General features: G+C 46.4%; 2 pseudogenes; both read right to left on the bottom strand.

Moving 5' to 3' along the window:
• Positions 1 to 11832: 11832 nt before the first annotated feature.
• LOC134952740 (5S ribosomal RNA) lies at positions 11833 to 11950 on the bottom strand (annotated as a pseudogene).
• A 168-nt stretch (positions 11951 to 12118) lies between these two features.
• LOC134950249 (5S ribosomal RNA) lies at positions 12119 to 12236 on the bottom strand (annotated as a pseudogene).
• Between the last annotated feature and the right edge of the window lie 11188 nt (positions 12237 to 23424).

A 23424-nucleotide genomic window follows, 5' to 3' on the forward strand; every position in this document is an offset into this window, starting at 1 on the left:
TGGGCACAATTTTTTTGAAGTGCCATCCTGCCTGACACTGCAGTGCCACTCCTAGATGGGCCAGGTGTTTGTGTCGGCCACTTGTGTCGCTTAGCTTAGTCACACAGTGACCTTGGTGCGCCTCTTTTTTTCTTTGCATCATATGCTGTTTGGGGACAATTTTTTTGAAGTGCCATCCTGCCTGACACTGCAGTGCCACTCCTAGATGGGCAAGGTGTTTGTGTCGGCCACTTGTGTCGCTTAGCTTAGCCATCCAGTGACCTCTGTGCAAATTTTAGGACTAAAAATAATATTGTGAGGTGTGAGGTGTTCAGACCAGACTGAAAATGAGTGGAAATTATGGTTATTGAGGTTAATAATACTATGGGATCAAAATGACCCCCAAATTCTATGATTTAAGCTGTTTTTTAGGGTTTTTGAAAAAAACACCCGAATCCAAAACACACCCGAATCCGACAAAACATTTTCGTTGAGGTTTTGCCAAAACGCGTCCGAATCCAAAACACGGCCGCGGAACCGAATCCAAAACCAAAACACAAAACCCGAAAAAATGTCCGGTGCTCATCACCAGTTCTAAGATGGTATCACAAATCCCCAAGGAGTGTTCAAGTGTGTTGGTGGTTGCGGTGCCTGACCTTCCCAACACTGGACTTATTCCACCATTTGCACGCCCTCTGCAAGTGCTGGAAGGAGCACCCATAGTCCAGTTTCTGATGTTAAAATTTAAGATGTCACTTTTGAAGTACACCAGGATGAGGATATGGGTGTTGCTGGCACTAAGGAGGAAGTTGACGGGAAGGATTCTGCTGGTGATGTGGTTTGTTTAAATCAGGCACCGGGGGAGACAGTTGTTGTTCATGGGATGAATAAGCCCATTGTCATTCCTGGGCAAAATTCCAAAAAAGCTACCTCTTCGGTGTGGAATTATTTCTCCACAAATCCAGACAACAGGTGTCAAGCCGTGTGTTGCCTTTGTCAATCCGTAATAAGTAGGGTAAGTAATCTCTTCTTCCTCTTGTAACCAAACTCCTGCAAGCCACACCACCAACTCCCTCATTGTCAACTTCCTTCTCAGTAAGGAACATCAGTAGTCCTGCAGGCTATGTCACTGGCATGACTGATGGGATTCCTCCGGAGGATCCTTGAGTGGTATGACTACTGCTGCTGCTGCTGTTGTTGCTGCTGGGAGTCGATCATCATCCCAAAGGGGAAGTCGGAAGACCACTTGTAATACTTCAACTAAGCAACAGTCCAACAGTCCTTTGTGAGGAAGATGAATTATGACAGCAGTCACCCTGTTGCAAAGTGGATAACTAAGGCCTTGACAGCTATGTTGGTGTCAGACGTGCATCCAGGATCCTCCATTAGTGCAGTGGGATTTAGACAATTGATGGAGGTAGTGTGCTCCGGTACCAAATCCCATCTAGATTCCACTTCCCTAGGAAAGCGATTCCCAGACTGTACAGGGACATTAAGAAAAGTGTCCTCATTGTTCTAAAAAATGCGGTTGTACCCAGTGTCCATGGACATGTGGACAAGTGGAGAAGGGCAAACTAAGGACTATATGTCTGTGCCTCCTGCAGCAACAGCAGTGGCACCAGTAGCAGCATCTCACAAACGCCAGCTCGTTCCTAGGCAGGCTACACTGTGTATCACCAGTTTCCGTAAGAGGAACACCGCTGGCAGCCTCTTACAGAAACTGAGGGACATCATCGCACAATGGCTTACCCCACTTAGACTATCCGGGGAATTTGTGATATCAGACAATGCCACCAATATTGTGCGTGCATTACATCTGGGCAATTTCCAGCCTGTCCCATGTTTTGCACATACAATTAATTTGGTGGTGCAGAATTTTTGAAAAATTACAGGGGCGTGAAGGAGATCCTGTCAATGGGCCGAAAAATTGCCGCCCACTTTCAGCATTTTGCCACTGCGTGCCGAAGACTGGAGCGCCAGCAAACACTCCTGAACCTGCCCTGCCATCACCTGAAGCAAGAAGTGGTAACGAGGTGGAATTCAACACTCTATATGCTTCAGAGGGTGGAGGAGCAGCAAAAGGCCATTCAAGCCTATACATCCACCTACGATATAGGCAAAGGAGGGGGAATGCACCTCAAGCGCAGTGGATAATGATTTCCATGTTGTGCAAGGTTCTCTAAACCTTTGAACTTGCCACAAGTGAAGTCAGTTCAGACACTGCCAGCTTGAGTCAGGTCATTCCCCTCATCAGGCTTTTGCAGAAGCAGCTGGAGAAATGGAAGGAGGAGCTAAGTCGGAGCTATTTTGCTAAGTATGTGGGACTTGTGGATGGAGCCCTTCATTTCGTTTTGCCAGGATTCAAGGGTGGTCAATCTGTTGAAATCAGAGCACTACATTTTGGCCACCGTGCTCAATCGTTGGTTTAAAGCCTACGTTGTATCTCTCTTTCCAGCAGACAGAAGTCTGCAGAGGTTCAAAGACCTGCTGGTGAGAAAATTGTCAACTCAAGCGGAACGTGACCCGTCAATAACTCCTTCTTCATTTTCTCCCGCAACTGTTATTCAGGGTGATCGTTGTAAATATTAGATATTATATTAGATAGATCAGTAGGGAGTATGTTACTGTCATGATGAAATGCTTTTCTGAACCGACAGACTGACTCGATATATTAGCTTTTGACAAGATGCTAGGTCTATAGAACCACATCCTGAATTTTCATATAAAAATCTTACTTACTACACATAAAAAGTATCCATATCAAAGCATCTATACCCCATTAAGCCCATGATGGCTATACTAGCTATTATAAGGACTGGAAAAGCAGTTGACGCATAGTAAAGACATCAGTATTATAATTATTAGTAAGCTCTGATACAAAACTACTGTACATCTCTTCAGAGCCGGCCCTAACCAATATGATGCCCTAGGCAAGATTTTGCCTGGTGCCCCCTAGCACCACCGCTGGTTCTGCCTCTGACCTTGCACCTCTTTCCCAGCACCATCCCCCTTCACCCATAGCAGTCCTTGTTAGTGATGAGCGGGTTCGGTTTCTCGGAAACCGAACCCCCCCAAACTTCACCCATTTTACACGGATCCGAGGCAGGTTCGAACCTTCCCGCCTTGCTCGGCTAGCCCGAGCGTGCCCGAACGTCATCATCCCGCTGTCGGATTCTCGCGAGATTTGGATTCTATATAAGCAGCCACGCGTCGCCGCCATTTTCACTCGTGCATTGGAGATGATAGGGAGAGGACGTGGCTGGCGTCCTCAACGTTTATATAGTAGAAGACAGTTGATTTGATTGGTTGTTTATTGCTAATTGTGGGGAGGATTGGGGAGCAGCTGTTAGGAGTACAGTGCAGAGTTTTGCTGATAATAAGTGACCACCAGTTTATCCGTTCTCTGCCTGAAAAAAACGCTCCATACCATATGTGTGCTCAGTGTGCTGCATGATATATCTGTGCTGAGTGCTCACACTGCTTAATTGTGGGGACTGGGGAGCAGCTATAGCAGGAGTACAGTGCAGAGTTTTGCTGACAGTGACCACCAGTATACGTTGTCTGCCTGAAAAACACTCCATATCTGTGCTCACAGTGTGCTGCTTTATTGTGGGGACTGGGGACCACCAGTATAATTAATATTATATAGGAGGAGTAAAGTGCAGAGTGCACTGCTGTACCCACCTCTGTGTCGTCACACGTCATCCATTAAGTATACTATCCATCTACATTGTATACCTGTGGTGCATTTTAGACTAGTTTAGCAGTTTGCTGACAGTGTCCACCAGTATACTATATATAGCAGTACGGTAGGCCACTGTTGTACCTACCTCTGTGTCGTCACTCGTCATCCATTAAGTATACTATCCATCTACATTGTATACCTGTGGTGCATTTTAGACTAGTTTAGCAGTTTGCTGACAGTGTCCACCAGTATACTATATATAGCAGTACGGTAGGCCACTGCTGTACCTACCTCTGTGTAGTCACTCCTCATCCATTAAGTATACTATCCATCTACATTGTATACCTGTGGTGCATGTTAGTTGTGAGCAGTATATATACTGTAGTAGTAGGCCATTGCTATTGATACTGGCATATAATTCCACACATTAAAATATGTCATAGTAGAGAGCATGTAAAATCCAAAACACAAAAGTTCAGTAAAATTACCTAAAAATCAAAATTAAAAGCGTCTGAGGAGAAGCGTAAACTTGCCAATATGCCATTTACGACACGGAGTGGCAAGCAACGGCTGAGGCCCTGGCCTATGTTCATGGCTAGTGGTTCAGCTTCAAATGAGGATGGAAGCACTCATCCTCTCGCTAGAATAAAGAAAAGACTTAAGCTGGCAAAAGCACAGCAAAGAACTGTGCGTTCTTCGAAATCACAAATCCCCAAGGAGAGCCTAATTGTGTCGGTTGCGATGCCTGACCTTCCCAACACTGGACGGGAAGAGCTTGCGCCTTCCACCATTTGCACGCCCCCTGCAAGTGCTGGAAGGAGCACCCGCAGTCCAGTTCCTGATAGTCAAATTGAAGATGTCAGTGTTGAAGTACACCAGGATGAGAATATGGGTGTTACTGGCGCTGGGGAGGAAATTGACAAGGAGGATTCTGATGGTGAGGTGGTTTGTTTAAGTCAGGCACCCGGGGAGACACTTGTTGTCCGTGGGACGAATATGGCCATTGACATGCCTGGTCAAAATACAAAAAAAATCAGCTCTTCGTGTGGAATTATTTCAACACAAATGCGGACAACAGGTGTCAAGCCGTTTGTTGCCTTCGTCAAGCTGTAATAAGTAGGGGTAAGGACGTTAACCACCTCGGAACATCCTCCCTTATACGTCACCTGCAGCGCATTCATCAGAAGTCTGTGACAAGTTCACAAACTTTGGGTGACAGCGGAAGCAGTCCACTGACCAGTAAATCCCTTCCTCTTGTAACCAAGCTCCCGCAAACCACCCCACCAACTCCCTCAGTGTCAATTTCCTCCTTACCCAGAAAAGCCAATAGTCCTGCAGGCCATGTCACTGGCAAGTCTGACGAGTCCTCTCCTGCCTGGGATTCCTCCGATGCATCCTTGAGTGTAACGCCTACTGCTGCTGGCGCTGCTGTTGTTGCTGCTGGGAGTCGATCGTCATCCCAAAGGGGAAGTCGGAAGACCACTTGTACTACTTCCAGTAAGCAATTGACTGTCCAACAGTCCTTTGCGAGGAAGATGAAATATCACAGCAGTCATCCTGTTGCAAAGCGGATAACTGAGGCCGTGGCAGCCTGTGCGGTGAGAAACGTGGTTCCGGTATCCATCGTTAATTCAGAGCCAACTATAGACTTGATTGAGGTACTGTGTGACCGGCACCAAATACCATCTAGGTTCCATTTCTCTAGGCAGGCGATACCAAAAATGTACACAGACCTCTGAAAAAGACTCACCAGTGTCCTAATAAATGCAGTTGTACCCAATGTCCACTTAACCACGGACATGTGGACAAGTGGAGCAGGGCAGACTTAGGACTATATGACTGTGACAGCCCACTGGGTAGATGTATTGCCTCCCGCTGCAAGAACAGCAGCGGCGGCACCAGTAGCAGCATCTCTCAAATGCCAACTCGTTCCTAGGCAGGCTACGCTTTGTATCACCGCTTTCCAGAATAGGCACACAGCTGAAAACCTCTTACGGCAACTGAGGAAGATCATCGCAGAATGGCTTACCCCAATTGGACTCTCCTGGGGATTTGTGACATCGGACAACGCCAGCAATATTGTGCGTGCATTGGCCCTCATTCCGAGTTGTTCGCTCGCAAGCCGATTTTAGCAGCACTGCACACGCTAAGCCGCCGCCTACTGGGAGTGAATCTTAGCTTCTTAAAATTGCGAATGAAAGATTCGCAATATTGCGAAAAGACTGCTCTGTGCAGTTTCTGAGAAGCTCGAGACTTACTCTGCCAGTGTGATCAGTTCAGTGCTTGTCGTTCCTGGTTTGACGTCACAAACACACCCAGCGTTCGCCCAGACACTCCTCCGTTTCTCCAGCCACTCCCGCGTTTTTCCCAGAAACGGTAGCGTTTTTTCACACACGCCCATAAAACAGCCATTTTCCGCCCAGTAACACCCACTTCCTGTCAATCACATTATGATCGCCTGAACGAAGAAAAAGCTGTGAGTAAAATACCTAACTTTATAGCAAATTTACTTGGCGCAGTCGCAGTGTGGACATTGCACATGCGCACTAAGCGGAAAATCGCTGCGATGCGAAAAAATTTACCGAGCGAACAACTCGGAATTACTACCATTAAATCTGGGCAAATTCCAGCACGTCCCATGTTTTGCACATACCTTGAATTTGGTGGTGCAGAATTATTTAAAAAACAACAGGGGCGAGCAAGAGATGACGTCAGTGGCCCGAAGAATTGCGTCCCACTTTCGGCATTCAGGCACCGCGTACAGAAGACTGGAGCACCACCAAACATACCTGAACCTGCCCTGCCATCATCTGAAGCAAGAGGTGGTAACGAGGTGGAATTCAACCCTCTATATGCTTCAGAGGATGGAGGAGCAGCAAAAGGCCATTCAAGCCTATACATCTGCCCATGATATAGGCAAGGGAGGTGGAATGCACCTGACTCAAGCACAGTGGAGAATGATTTCAACGTTGTGCAAGGTTCTGCAACCCTTTGAACTTGCCACACGTGAAGTCAGTTCAGACACTGCCAGCCTGAGTCAGGTCATTCCCCTCATCAGGCTTTTGCAGAAGAAGCTGGAGACATTGAAGGAGGAGCTAAAACAGAGCGATTCCGCTAGGCATGTGGGACTTGTGGATGGAGCCCTTAATTCGCTTAACCAGGATTCACGGGTGGTCAATCTGTTGAAATCAGAGCACTACATTTTGGCCACCGTGCTCGATCCTAGATTTAAAACCTACGTTGTATCTCTCTTTCCGGCAGACACAAGTCTGCAGAGGTTCAAAGACCTGCTGGTGAGAAAATTGTCAAGTCAAGCAGAATGTGACCTGTCACCATCTCCTCCTTCACATTCTCCCGCAACTGGGGGTGCGAGGAAAAGGCTAAGAATTCCGAGCCCACCCGCTGGTGGTGATGCAGGGCAGTCTGGAGCGAGTGCTGACATCTGGTCCGGACTGAAGGACCTGCCAACGATTACTGACATGTCGTCTACTGTCACTGCATATGATTCTCTCACCATTGAAAGAATGGTGGAGCATTATATGAGTGACCACATCCAAGTAGGCACACCAGACAGTCCGTACGTATACTGGCAGGAAAAAGAGGCAATTTGGAGGCCCTTGCACAAACTGGCTTTATTCTACCTAAGTTGCCCTCCCTCCAGTGTGTACTCCAAAAGAGTGTTTAGTGCAGCCGCTCACCTTGTCAGCAATCGGCGTATGAGGTTACTTGCAGAAAATGTGGAGAAGATGATGTTCATTAAAATGAATTATAAACAATTCCTCCGTGGAGACATTCACCAGCAGCAATTGCCTCCACAAAGTACACGGGGACCTGAGATGGTGGATTCCAGTGGGGACGAATTAATAATCTGTGAGGAGGGGGTGTACACAGTGAAAGGGGTGAGGAATCGGAGGATGATGATGAGATGGACATCTTGCCTCTGTAGAGCCAGTTTGTGCAAAGAAAGATTGATTGCTTCTTTTTTGGTGGGGGCCCAAACCAACCAGTCATTTCAGTCACAGTCGTGTGGCAGACTGTCACTGAAATGATGGGTTCGTTAAAGTGTGCATGTCCTGTTTATACAACATAAGGGTGGGTGGGAGGGCCCAAGGACAATTCCATCTTGCACCTCTTTTTTCTTTCATTTTTCTTTGCATCATGTGCTGTTTGGGGAGTATTTTTTTGAAGGGCCATCCTGCCTGACACTGCAGTGCCACTCCTAGATGGGCCAGGTGTTTGTGTCGGCCACTTGTGTCGCTTAGCTTAGTCACACAGCTACCTCATTGCGCCTCTTTTTTTTCTTTGCATCATGTGCTGTTTGGGGAGTATTTTTTTGAAGGGCCATCCTGCCTGACACTGCAGTGCCACTCCTAGATGGGCCAGGTGTTTGTGTCTGCCACTTGTGTCGCTTACATTAGCCATCCAGCGACCTCGGTGCAAATTTTAGGACTAAAAATAATATTGTGAGGTGTGAGGTGTTCAGAATAGACTGAAAATGAGTGGAAATTATGGTTATTGAGGTTAATAATACTATGGGATCAAAATGACCCCCAAATTCTATGGTTTAAGCTGTTTTTTAGGTTTTTAAAAAAAAAACACCCGAATCCGACAAAAATTTTTTGGTGAGGTTTTGCCAAAACGCGTCCGAATCCAAAACACGGCCGAGGAACCGAACCCAAAACCAAAACACAAAACCCGAAAAATTTCCGGTGCACATCACTAGTCCTTGTACCCCCAATATTTTAAATAGGAACAGTTCGCACATTTGACGCACAGCCCAAAAAGGGGCATCTTCTTGCTGGGAAGGGGAACGGCCACACAATAGTAAGCCCAATTTCAATTACTCCACACAGTAGTGCAACTTTATTCACATTTTATCTTGCGATAGTGTCCACAATTCATATTACATTCCACAGTATTATCATTTTACCTTATAAACGTTACTCCTCACATTAGAGCCCCTTATTCACATTACATCACACTGAATTGCTCCTTATTCACATTACCCCACACCTTATTGCTCTTTATTCACATTAGACAACACAGTAGTGCCCTTTCAATATGCAACGTCACATAGTAGAGCACCATATACACATAATGCCACACATTAGTAATGCATTTATACACAATTCCACACAGTAATGCCCCTTACACATATGAGACACATTAATGTCCTTATAAACATAATGCACCTTACACATTATGACAACCTTTATTAATGCCCTTTTACACATAATGTCCCTAACACATATGGCACACATTATTAATGCCCTTATACACATAATGACACACATAGTGCCCCCTACACATTTGCTGCACATTATTAGTGCCCCTATACACATAATGACACACATACAGTAGTACCCTGTTACACATATGCCGCACATTATTAATGCCCTTATACACATAGGGGGTAATTCTGAGTTGATCGCAGCACCAAGTTTGTTAGCAATTGGGCAAAACCATGTGCACTGCAGGGGGGGGGCGGGGGGCAGATATAACATTTGCTGAGAGAGTTAGATTTGGGTGGGTTATTTTGTTTCTGTGCAGGCTAAATACTGGCTGCTTTATTTTTACACTGCAATTTAGATTTCAGTTTAAACACACTCCACCCAAATCTAACTCTCTCTGCACATGTTATATCTGCCCCTCCTGCAGTGCACATGGTTTTGCCCAACTGCTAACAAATGTGCTGCTGCGATCAACTCAGAATTAGGTCCATAATGACACACATAGTGGCCCTTTACACATATGTTGCACATTAATAATGCATTTTTACATGACACACATAATGCTCCTTACACATATTCCGAACACTACTGCACAACCAACCCACTCACATGCACACAGCACTCACACTTCCACTAACACTGTGACCTCTGCCTCTGCTTGGATACAGATGTGTCCTCACAAATCTTGCATCAATGCTAACGTCGGGCACCTTTTTTTTTTTAATGAAAATGCATTTTATTTGCATTGCTATGTGGCTAGGATGCACAAGCAGCTTCTGCTGATTAAACTGATATGCAGCATGCCTATATACTGTGTGAGACTGTGGCTGTATCTACATATGAAATGCTACATACAGAATATAGGCATGCCGCATATCATTTTAATCAGCAGAAGCTGCTGATGGCCCTAGGCATATCAAATGCCCTAGGCAATTGCCTAGTTTGCCTATGCCTATGGCCGGCTCTGCATCTCTTCTCCGGTAGGAGCCTCACACATAGGGGTATATTTACTAAGCTCCCAATTTTGACAGAGATGGTGTTTTTTCTTCAAAGTGTCATCTCGGGAATTTACTAAACTCAAATCACGGCAGTGATGAGGGCATTTGTATTTTTTTGACGGCTGTGTAGTAAAAATACAAATGAATACACCATCGGTCAAACGCTGCAGTTTAGGTATAGAACTCGATCCTTTACTAAGCATTCGTATTTGAAATCTCTTGCGTGAAAATGCATGTGCGGCCGTGAAAAAATGCAATTCGTAAAAAAAGCCTAAAAAAAAGTAGACCTGCTTTTGAGAAGCGTGTTTACATGTGTTTCCAATTCTACATTACTCACACCTGAATTTTTGGACTTTTAAAAGGGACCCAAGCACATTTTTCACATCTTTCACTCTGAAATGGCTCTCGCTCTGTCTCAGGCCTGCACAAACTCCTGGCTGTGTTGCACTTTATGGCTACTGGCAGCTTCCAACCTGTGACTGGCGATGTAATTAGTATCTCACAGGCCACCTTTTATAAATATGTAATTCAGGTGAGTTAAAACATACATACACGTCTATGTCTAAGTGGTGTTTCGGTTCTGTAATATAACACATTATTGTATTGATTACAGGTCATGACACTCACCTTAAATTTTGTAAAGTACACTCAGGTTTTGGATGTCTTGGATGCCCACATAGATGCCTCTCTCTGTTTCCCTACCCAGGAGTCACAGTGGCATGCAGTCAGGGTAGCTTTCTCTGAGTTTGCTGGCATGGCCAATGTGCTGGGTGCCATAGATTGCCCACACGTTGAGCTGAGAACACCTAAGGGCAGGCAATATATTTATACCAAAAGATATCTGGGCCAAACCACTAATGTGCAGGTGGTTTGTGTAGCAAATGAAACAATACACATATTCCGTGTGAATCATTTATTACCTCGAACACAGGCATTTGTGGTGTAACCATTCAAAAAACATTATTTTTAACAAAATATTTGATGCAGGCGTCATTATTTTTTTTTTGTGTGTGTGCTGGGTGCAGAGGATTGCCCTGGTTCGTTGGTCCGGGTTCTGCTGGAGCGTCTAAGTGTGGAGTTAACTGGGGTCTGGCTTGGTGTAGTTGTTTCCGAGCTAAAGCTTAGTTTGTGTGATGCCAATACATTAAGGCTTTGGCTGAGGTTATTTAGGCTGGCAGTGAGTTGGCTATTAGCGGCAGTGTTGTTTGCTATCATTCTAGACAAGTTTTCGTTATGCAGAAAGTTATTTTGTGTGGAACCGCACTAGTCGAACAATTAATAAATGCTGAGATAATTAACAAATATTGACAAATATTGAAATACCAATATGCAAACAGTTGAACAGTTAACAAATAATTCCTAAACTGTTATTGATTGGCGGTGCTCCCTGGAATTTTGTAGGTGAACTACAATTTGTAAAGAAAGGAGAAAAAGACAAAAAACCCTTTTGTTGGGAGCACTCTTTTGTTATATGTGAAATGGTATGTGTGACGAGAAATATTAAAACTTAACCTTTAATAAATCCTTAAATAAAAAACTTTTTTGGTCAAAAAATTGAGACTCGTGTCAGATGTTATCTGTGTATAAAAAAAATCTTATTTAACCTTTTTAACAAATGAGGTATAAGATGAATAAATAGGTGAAAATATCAAAGAGGTGGTAGAGGATACTGAATGGTTTCTTAAAGTCCCAGGTATCCAGGAAATCACTGTGCAAGCCTGAATTAAGGATATCTTTGGTAGGAGATATAGGCAGAACTTCTATGGTTTATAGGCAAGAGAATCAAGATGTAAAAATAATAATGGAGCTGTAGGGTAGTCAAACTTCCATTTGGTGGCGGTGGAAGGGGGGGGGGGGGTGGGGGGAAAAGAAGAAAGGGGAAGGGAAGGGGGGGGGTTTGGAAGGGAAAAGGAGGGTTGAGGGGTATTGGATTGAGAGTGGCCCACTGTACCTGGTATTCTCAGGAAGTTGCCCGTCCTGATACTGACCAGGCCATGCCTGCTTAGCTTCCGAGATCGGACAAGATCGGGAGTATTCAGGGTAGTATGACAGTGGGCCAATGATGGAGAAGAGAGGAAAACAGGGAGAAGAGAAGGAAAGGAGGAGACCACCACTAGTTCTGTACTTTAATAGGTTGGTGCCATATTAGTCTGAAATAGTTTTTTCCAAATAAGACAGTGTGTGGAAATTATTCTGAGTTATAGACAGCTCTTTTCCTTAAAAATGGCCCACTGCACCTGGTATTCTCAGGAGGTTTCCCTTCCTAGTACTGGCCAGGCCATATCTGCTTAGCTTCCGAGATCGGACAGGATCGGGCGTATTCAGGGTAGTATGGCCGTGGGCCGTTAGTGAAGGAAAAAGATAAGTCACACTCTACTCATTGTACTCTGCATAGATCACGACCAAAAATAGTCCGAAGGTTATTTCCAGAGAAGAGTGTGTTGTGAGTAAGTAGAAGTAGAGAAGGAAGAGAAAATAATATAGTGGAGAGGTGTTAAATATATATATCTCAAAAATTGAGAAGATAAATGATCATGGGAGACTCTACACACCACTCAAATGATTATTAAGTGATGGTATAGAGGAAGTACTTACAAAAGATTATGTATATTTATATATATAACACAAATTCAGTGCACATAGGTATTTTAAGAGCTCAGGGCTGGCTCACACTGAATTGTAAAGCACACAATCAATGAAAAAACTGGAGAATGTGCACTGTTATTTGCACCATAAGTAAGAGAGCAAAACAAAAAAAGCATTAAAGAATGTGCACTGCTGTTTGTTCCATGAATAAAGGAACAGGAATAATGAGTCAAAAAGTATATATAGGTTTTATAGCTCAAGGCTGGCTCGCAAGACAAATACTTGAACCTTATGACCCCCTCTTAGGGACTAACATAGCATTGGGAAATATTTGGAAAGATAAATCACATAAAAATTTAGAGCTCAGGGCTGGCTCTCAGAGAGATTGCTTAAACCTTAGGAAACTGCCATAGAAATATCTTACAATCAAATGGTAAAGTTGGTAGAAAACATGCAGTAAAGAAATAAATTATAGTAAATAGCAAACTAGCATATCAATAAATGATGTCCATAGAGGCATGGGCGGGGAGATGGTACAGTCAGTATGTACTTTGTGCAGTTATCCTGTAGCTGTATATTGCCGCTGCAGGAATATATTATTTGTGGGGGAGAGAAGATAAGTCTGGTATTGGAGATCCAAAATTATACTTAGCGCAACCACGCTGTGTGCGGCCAGTGTAGATCAGACATCCCCCAGGCGTGCACCCGTTTCGTTAATCATTTGGTTGTGTTGAATTAGTTGAATGAGTGATTGTTGTTGCCGCTGTTGGTCATCCATGATGCGTTGCAGATTGGCTTGCATTTGGGTGTTGTCTGCCCTCATCTGCTCCATTGAATTGGCAATTCTGCCAACCTGAACTATCAGTCTGCCAGAGTTTCGACTGAGTCTAGGCAGATGATGGGGCAGTCTGGCAAGGTATTGGCTGTGGGTGTTCAGGCACGCATAGTGTTGGGCCTGTTGTGTGGCCCAACTGCTCCAAAACTCTGGGGCCATTTGTTGCTGGGGTGGTGTTGGCCTCAATTGGGGGCTGTGGGATGTTTGGGCTGTTGGGGTATGTCCTGCGGCGTGGTTGTCTGTGTCGGATCTATGGCTTGCAGGTGTAGTGTGTAGGTATCCTGCTGGTCACTTTCCTGCTGGGCATCCTCGGACATGATGGGTGGTTCAGTATGGGTTTGAAGACAGCCACTATTTAGTCATTATTAAGCATTGGTCTTATTATAGCTTTACGTCAACATGCATTACTTCATTATATTCATGGTGGTATTGATAAATAGATTGTGTCCAGGGCCGGTTCGATGATTTGTTGCGCCCCGGGCAAAATATGGGGGGCGTGGCTTCGATTGGGGGCGTGGTCAGCGCGCTGAAAGAAAAAATAAAAATAAATAAAAAGTATACTTACCATCCCCGTTCCTGATCCAGACCCCCTCCGCCGGCGGCGCCGCTCTTCTCCTCTCCTCCTCTCTTCTGTTCTCTTCGATCTATGGGAGAGACGTTATTACGTCTCTCCCATAGAACAGCATAGACACTAGAGGTCAATTATGACCCCTAGTGTCTGTGCCACTATGCTGTGCGGTGCGCGACGTCATCGCGCATCGCACAGCAAAGGTCCTCTAGACGAAGGGAAACTAGACCGTAGCGTCTAGTTTCCCTTCATGGAGAGGACCTTTGCTGTGCGGTGCGCGATGACGTCATCGCGCACCGCACAACTAAGGTCCTCTCCATGAAGGGAAACTAGACGCTACGCGTCTGGTTCCCTTCAAAGCGGGGGGCACAGCAGGGCACTACGGGGGGCACGGTGGCGGATCTTGCCCTGGTGCGGCGCCCTCCGGATGGCGCTGGCGCCCTCCGGAAGGCGGCGCCCCGGGCAAAAGTACCGCTTGCCCGTGGCAAGAACTGCCACTGATTGTGTCCTAAACTTCACAATTTAGGTCAATTTTTTTGTAAAATATGTGGCTTCTAACATTCACTACTCAGTTGAAAAATGTTTTTGGGAATTGAGCCATAATTAATGTTGGAACGGGATCCGGATTGAAAGTCGACAGTAACTAGGTCGACAATGTCTAGGTCGACCACTATTGGTCGACAGTAACTAGGTCGACAGGGTGTCTAGGTCGACAGGGTCTTTAGGTCGACATGTTTTAGGTCGACAGGTCAAAAGGTCGACATGAGTTTTCCACAATTTTTTTCTTTTTTTTTAACCTTTTCATACTTAACGATCCACGTGGACTACGATTGGAACGGTAATCTGTGCTGAGCAAAGCGGAGTGAAGGCACCATGCCCAAAGCATGGTGAGCGAAGCGAGCCATGCGAGGGGACGCGGTGCACTAATTGGGGTTCCCGGTCACTCTACGAAGAAAACGACACCAAAATAACATTAAAAACTCATGTAGACCCTTTGCAATACACTCATACATTGGCCCTCATTCCGAGTTGATCGCTCGCAAGGCGATTTTAGCAGAGTTGCTCACGCTAAGCCGCCGCCTACTGGGAGTGTATCTTAGCATCTTAAAATTGCGAACGATGTATTCGCAATATTGCGATTACAAACTACTTAGCAGTTTCAGAGTAGCTCCACACTTACTCGGCATCTGCGATCAGTTCAGTGCTTGTCGTTCCTGGTTTGACGTCACAAACACACCCACCGTTCGCCCAGACACTCCCCCGTTTCTCCGGCCACTCCTGCGTTTTTTCCGGAAACGGTAGCGTTTTTATCCACACGCCCCAAAAACGCCGTGTTTCCGCCCAGTAACACCCATTTCCTGTCAATCACACTACGATCGCCGGAGCGAAGAAAAAGCCGTGAGTAAAAATACTAACTTCATTGTTAAATTACTTAGCGCAGTCGCAGTGCGAATATTGCGCATGCGTACTAAGCGGAATTTCACTGCGATGCGATGAAAAATACCCAGCGAACGACTCGGAATGAGGGCCATTGTTCAAGGCAGTCCGTGGTCTGGGCAAAACTTCAACAAATATAGTGCTACAAAATGTAAACATTAACGATGGGGGCAGGGCCGGTTCTTGCCCTTGTGGCGCCCCGGGCAAAAGTTAGGGGCGTGGCTTAAATCGGGGCGTGGTCAGTCACGCCCCCATTTGTAGCTCCGCTGAAAGGAAAAAAAACAAAAAACAAAGTATACTTACTATACCCCGCTCTTGATTCCAGACCTGCAGTCCTCCCCCTGGCGCCGCTCTTCTCCTCGGATCTATGAGAGAGACATCAGTCATGACGTCTCCCCCATAGCACAGCATAGGCACTAGAGGTCAGTTATGACACGTAGCGTCTGTGCTACAATGCTGTGCACCACAGCAAAGGTCCTCTCCATGAAGGGAAACTAGACGCTTAGCGTCTGATTTCCTTCACAGCGGGGGGGCCAAAGCCACAAAGGGAAACTAGACGCATAGCATCTGGTTCCCTTCTCACGGCGGGGATAGGCACAGTGTGGGGGCACTGCTGGGGGGCACTCTGCACAGTGGCGGATCTTGCAATGGTGCGGCGCCCTCCGGAAGGCGGCGCCCCGGGCAAAAGTCCTGCTTGGCCGTGGCAAGATCCGCCACTGGATGGGGGGAAAAGTCTTAAGGTGACCTATGTTTAGTACTGGTGATGTTGGGCATGCAAAAAAATTGGATGAGACTTAACATTTATGTAGCTGTTTCTAGCAAACATTAAAAAAAATAATTTGTTGCTATGCCCAACATCACATCTGAAAATTAACCAAAAAAATATAACCTTACCCCCATGTGCTTGCTGTTGGTGATTATTACAAGGATGACTGTTTGTTTGTGACACATTTTTTTGGCTGTGCACAGTGGGGCAAATGAATTATCCTGGAGAAGGCATAAGGAAGTGATAAACCAGTGATATGTGCAAGGTGATAAAGGCACCAGCCAATCAGCTTCAATATGTAAATTAACAGCAGCTCCAATATGTAAATTAACAGTTAGGATTTGTTTGGCTGGTGCCTTTATCACCTTGCACATATCACTTCACAAGTAATTGTTATGTTTACTCACCAGACAGCTGAGGGGATTGAGGATCCTCACTTTGTGGGCTGGCCAAAATGGCTTGTGATGGCAGGGCCGACACTGTGGAGATGAGCCGTTGGGGTGGTGAGGATGCTGCTGGTGATTTAGCCTCAACACGGCGTCTCTTGGTTGGCCTCCTAGGTTGAGTATCCGAGCCCTGTGATGTGCGCTTTAGTGGAGGGAGGTTTGCTGAAGAAGAACCTATGTGATAAGATAAACATTAACATTCTGCTTTTCTATGTTTTTTTCAGAATATGAGTTTACACTAAAATCTTACCTGCATTGCCAGCATCTGCATCTCTTGGCAGTGTGGGATGTGGCCTGGCTGTTCTCTTTCGTACTGGGGAAATATGAAGAATGTCCTAATGAACATACTATTATGTTTATATGTTTATGCAAATTCATTATTGTGATGTAAACATAAGTAGAACCTGATGAGTAGTAAACTAAACTATGCTTATGCTTTTCTGCCTGACTTCACTAAGTGTGTATAGTTGAATTAAGAAACAATTTCACCAACCAATCCATACACAAAGGTGCACAATTCACAATATTATACTACTAAAACAACAAACTTGGTAGCTTGACACAACCAGAATATAGCATGCTATGTCACACATTTTTGTTGCTAACAACAAACCACTATCCTCAAATAAGTGCACAAAATGGTGTTATGTTCCTGATGCTCAGAACAAGGGAGATGCTCATGAAGTGAGTCCAGAGCACCAGGACGTAACGCTGGGAAAGGGGAATGGAAAGGGAATAGCCCCTGGCGCCCTAACTCTGTTGTCTCACCCGTGCTGTCAGAAATCCCTTGCGAGACTATGGTTTCTTGAGCCCCTGGCAGCCACGTTTGAAAGGCGGATTATGTCTGCCCAACTCCGGTGCCCCCCGGTCTTAGTGAGAGACAAAGGGAAATCTGAGACAGGATGATAACAAGAGGCCCTCTAACTAAGCAAACAGGCCAGGGGCTACAAGCTAACTAAAAACCTAAAGTATGTGCGGAGAAACCGCCAAAGGAAAATAACAACAAAGGAAATGCTGATCACACGCCGACACAATACCCTTGTGTACCGGCGGTGACAGCACAAGCAGAACCCTCTGCAAAACACCAGGGACAGAAACAATAATGAAATATAGCGGCCTAGGCCAACGGACGCGGCAGTGCCGCTACTCACGGAACCGGTACGAATACTGGCAAACGGACAGGAACCCTCAATGAGGCCGACACACACTCTCAGAACTGGAGGACAGGCAGAATCCCAAACGACAGACCGGTGGATCCCAGGAAACCAGGAAATTGACCAAGGACAGGCAAAGCCACTTGGACCTCGGGGCAGGAACGCCTCACAGCAGGACACGGGATCAGACACAGGAATCGACACAGGGACTGACACAGGAATCGACACAGGAATCAAAACAGGGACTGACAGGAACCAGCTCAGACTTCAAACAGACTGCAACCAAGAAATATCACCAGCATCTGCGAACTGCAATCAGCCAGCATATAACAGAGAGGCCTAATTAATAATCCAGTTCAGCTGGCCTATTGCATGACTCCAAGCTGACAAGATGCAATTAGCAGCCAGATGAGGCTGAACACATGGGAACAAGCTGCAATTGCACAGACTCACCAGCGGCAGCAGACAAGAATAATCTAAAACAGAGCAATGGGAAATCCTGGCATGCAAGACAACTAAATAAACATAAAATAGGAATGAACCACTACCTGTGGTTCATAACAGTATCCCCTCCTTAAGGGTGAGCTCCGAGCACCCCATGACACCCACGGGGAACATAAACAGACGTAAAACATGAAATACAGAACAAAACTGCAAAACAGGAATGAGCCACAGCCGTGGCTCGTAACATTACCCCCCCCTTGAGGAGGGGTCAAAAGACCCCAAAATTCAGACTATCCAGAACAAGGGATACAAAAAAAAAATCCTGACACACTGGTCTAACAGACAAGAAAACAAAAACAAGCTGTAGCAACAACTTGTAACAGTGCCCTCCCCTTGATGGTGGCCACTGGACACAAGACAAGGGGAAAAAAAAATCTCTCTTTTTTTTTTATCAAGGCAAGAGTCAAAAATTATTTCTTTTTCTTCTTCTTCTTTTTACAAAGCTCTTTAGGTCTGACCAAGGTAATTCCCCAAACATTGTCTGAACTGATGGTACCACCCAGCAAGGCTGCGTTCAAATCAGAGACAGGTCTCTTACCCTTGGGAGCTGAACTTTCTGGTAAAGTACTATTATTAGAAGAAGTCAGAAAAGCACATCCTGCAGTCAAAACAACGGGCTGGGACTCTTGTGCCGAGTTTACAGTATTTGGTGGACTCTCAGCAGACAAGACGGGTGACTTAGAGGAACCTGAACCAATTTCTTTGGAACCATATCTTTTAATAATTGCATCACAGAATGCTAGGGGATCCTGAAGAATGGGATCTTCAGCTTTCATTAGGCTGGTCGCCCACTCAAAAGGCTATCCTCTAAAAGAATAAATCAGATAGAGCCCAAGGTTTTCTGAAGTGACGGCCAGAAATGGTCTAGACAACATAATAGTGTAATAGTGTTTGAAAAGTGCCTGAAATTGGGCTAAGTCCCCATCAAAGGTTATGGATGTTGAGATATCAGAGTCAGAATCTGTTTCCTTCTCATCTGACTGACTGGAGTGCTTTGCTAGGACCTGGTCACTATTGACCTTACTCGAGGCTGAGACTCTCTGAACCCCACCCGGGGCAGTTGCTTTCTGAACCCCACCCGGGGCTGAGACTTTCTGAACCCCACCCGGGGCTGAGACTTTCTGAACCCCACCCGGGGCTGAGACTTTCTGAACCCCACCCGGGGCTGAGACTTTCTGAACCCCACCTGGGGCAGTGACTTTCTGAACCCCACCCGGGGCAGTGACTTTCTGAACCCCACCCGGGGCAGTGACTTTCTGAACCCCACCCGGGGCAGTGACTTTCTGAACCCCACCCGGGGCAGTGACTTTCTGAACCCCACCTGGGGCAGTGGCCTCCGGGAACCCCGCTGGGGCAGTGGCCTCCGGGCACCCCGCTGGGGCAGTGGCCTCCGGGCACCCCGCTGGGGCAATGGCCTCCGGGCACCCCGCTGGGGCAGTGGCCTCCGGGAACCCCGCTGGGGCAGTGGCCTCAGATTCATTTACTGGGACCTGGCCGTTGGCCTCCCTGACTGGGATCGGGCCATCGGCCTCCCTCTCTGAGTCGATAATTATCGAAAGTTCTCCCGGGACTATGACTTCCGGGACTTTTGCTGAAGCAATAACGTTCAGATCCTCCACTAATGCTATGCTTCTTAAGTTCTTTCCTGGGGAAGCGACTTCTAGACCCTTCTTAGGGGCTGCGTCTCTCGAGCCCCACTTGGGGATATTACTTCAAATATCCCTTCTGGGGTTTTGCTTCTCGAGTTCTCTTCTAGCATAATGGTTTTAGGTAACCTTTCTGGGGTTACGCTCTTCAAGTCCCTACCTGGGGTAACAGCTTCTGAGACCCCTTCTGGTATGGAAACCTGAGCTACAGTATTTGATGTCCCTCTGTAAGCTTGGGCATCGGGTACCGCTCCAGCATTCTGGGCATCGGGTACCGCACCAGCACCCTGGGCATCGGGCACCGCACCAGCATCCTGGGCATCGGGCACCGCACCAGCACCCTGGGCATCGGGCACCGCACCAGCACCCTGGGCATCGGGCACCACTCCAGGACCCTGGGCATCGGGCACCACTCCAGGACCCTGGGCATCGGGCACCACTCCAGGACCCTGGGCATCGGGCACCACTCCAGGACCCTGGGCTACGGGCACCACTCCAGGACCCTGGGCTACGGGCACCACTCCAGGACCCTGGGCTACGGGCACCACTCCAGGACCCTGGGCTACGGGCACCACTCCAGGGGCTTGCAACTCTGCTTCAACAGGAACCTCAAGAGAGGAGAGAAACATTCTCTTTTGATTCCTGAATCTATAATGGGGCTCCCTTGCCCAAGGACCCCAATTATAGGACAGAGAGCTTTTTAGTGTGGGTTGTGTGACAAGTACCTCTGCCACAGTAGAGACAGGAGTAGATCTTGTATCCTGACTCAACTTGGCCAGAGGGCAAGACTCGTCACCACACTTCGGCTTGCGCAACTCACAGGTCTGCAGATAGTGGCCTAAACTCCCACAATATAGGCATAAGTTTAAGTTTCTGCGACGCAGACGCTCCTCTTCTGAGAGCCTGGGCCGCAGAAAACTTTTAAACCTTTTCTCTTCAATTAAACCAGAGGGTTCTCTTGTCACCATACTGTGAACTAGAGTCTCTTTAGAGATAGAAGTACTCTCAACGACTTCTGGCAAGATGAGCAAGATTTTAGTCAGAAGGTTTTGCAGTTGCTTTAGGGATACCTGCAAAACTTCTAGTCGCTCTGGTCTCAAAGCACTGAATGCAGAGTTCAGGGCTGCGAGAGATGCCTTCAGGGCTTGCATAGTAGACATAGGAGGATTTAAGACTAGACAAGGCAAGACTAGACAAGGCAAGACTAGACAAGGCAAGACTAGACAAGGCAAGACTAGACAAGGCAAGACTAAAAATTTTTATTTTTATTTTTTCATTTTTATTTTAAACACCGGACTGGATCTCTAAACACCGGACTGGATCTCTAAACACCGGACTGGATCTCTAAACACCGGACTGGATTTCTAAACACTGAATTCTAGACAGGACTGGATTCTAGACTAGACACTGGACTGGGCCAAAAAAGAAAAAAAAAGTTTTATTTCTTTTTTGTGGTATGGCTGGTGATAATGTTATGTTCCTGATGCTCAGAACAAGGGAGATGCTCATGAAGTGAGTCCAGAGCACCAGGACGTAACGCTGGGAAAGGGGAATGGAAAGGGAATAGCCCCTGGCGCCCTAACTCTGTTGTCTCACCCGTGCTGTCAGAAATCCCTTGCGAGACTATGGTTTCTTGAGCCCCTGGCAGCCACGTTTGAAAGGCGGATTATGTCTGCCCAACTCCGGTGCCCCCCGGTCTTAGTGAGAGACAAAGGGAAATCTGAGACAGGATGATAACAAGAGGCCCTCTAACTAAGCAAACAGGCCAGGGGCTACAAGCTAACTAAAAACCTAAAGTATGTGCGGAGAAACCGCCAAAGGAAAATAACAACAAAGGAAATGCTGATCACACGCCGACACAATACCCTTGTGTACCGGCGGTGACAGCACAAGCAGAACCCTCTGCAAAACACCAGGGACAGAAACAATAATGAAATATAGCGGCCTAGGCCAATGGACGCGGCAGTGCCGCTACTCACGGAACCGGTACGAATACTGGCAAACGGACAGGAACCCTCAATGATGCCGACACACACTCTCAGAACTGGAGGACAGGCAGAATCCCAAACGACAGACCGGTGGATCCCAGGAAACCAGGAAATTGACCAAGGACAGGCAAAGCCACTTGGACCTCGGGGCAGGAACGCCTCACAGCAGGACACGGGATCAGACACAGGAATCGATACAGGGACTGACACAGGAATCGACACAGGAATCAAAACAGGGACTGACAGGAACCAGCTCAGACTTCAAACAGACTGCAACCAAGAAATATCACCAGCATCTGCGAACTGCAATGAGCAAGCATATAACAGAGAGGCCTAATTAATAATCCAGTTCAGTTGGCCTATTGCATGACTCCAAGCTGACAAGATGCAATTAGCAGCCAGATAAGGCTGAACACATGGGAACAAGCTGCAATTGCACAGACTCACCAGCGGCAGCAGACAAGAGTAATCTAAAACAGAGCAATGGGAAATCCTGGCATGCAAGACAACTAAATAAACATAAAATAGGAATGAACCACTACCTGTGGTTCATAACAAATGGTAAGCATCAAATACAAATATGAATGAAAAATCACATCAACCACACAAAAGAAAACCCAGAAAAACACACAATAACCATAAGTCCATTGAAATTTTAAAATAAAACAACTTTTCTGAAAACACATGAATCACACTTCATTAATACACCAACAACAATTTACTTTTGAATTAAAACACCAGAAAAAGGCCAAGACAACCTGCTAAATTGACAATACAAAGGATAAAAACATAACTAATTGTGATTAAAACTACATCACCAACACATTATAATAATGAACCAACTTACAATCACAATTAGCTAGAAGACATTTCAGACAACTAAGGACAATAATAAACTCACCATCCTGTCGTACCAACCACTTCTGGCGGAATCAGAGTACGCACAGGCTCCTCCCAATCCCGATAGGACGCTCAGAAGGGGTGTCCACCCCCTGTTTGGCGTGCTAATTTAGCCTCCTTCGACATCTTAGCCTTGACACGGCGCTTGATGTCGTAGAATCGCTTACGACACGTGTCCTCGGTCCGCATCACCACAACCTCACTATTAACGGCCGCAACGACCTTCCCCCACAGAACAGTCTTCCTGCGTGACGAAACCTTCGCAGCATCATGCCCAAACAGCTGACGATGATGCCTCATCAGCTCCCGCACCAAAGCCATATTCTCAGTGTAGCTGAATTTAACATTGCAAAGCAGCAACCTCCCCCTCCTCCTCACTAACCTCCTCCACCTCACTCACCTCTTCCCTCTCACTCACCTCCTCCCTCTCACTCACATCCTCCCTCTCATTCACCTCCACCTCACTCACCTCCTCCACCTCACTCACCTCCTCCCTCTCACTCACCTCCTCCACCACACTCACCTCTGACTGGGACATAATCAGGACAAACAACAGATAACACTGAGAAAAAAAACAGTAAACACACTCCTCCACACCACACACACACACACACACACACACACACACACACACACACACACACACACACACACACACAGCACTCAACAATCGCAAAGAACCTCCTCAAAACCACCAAAAA

The sequence above is a fragment of the Pseudophryne corroboree genome, chromosome 8 (assembly GCF_028390025.1).
Source record: "Pseudophryne corroboree isolate aPseCor3 chromosome 8, aPseCor3.hap2, whole genome shotgun sequence".
Lineage (NCBI taxonomy): Eukaryota > Metazoa > Chordata > Amphibia > Anura > Myobatrachidae > Pseudophryne > Pseudophryne corroboree.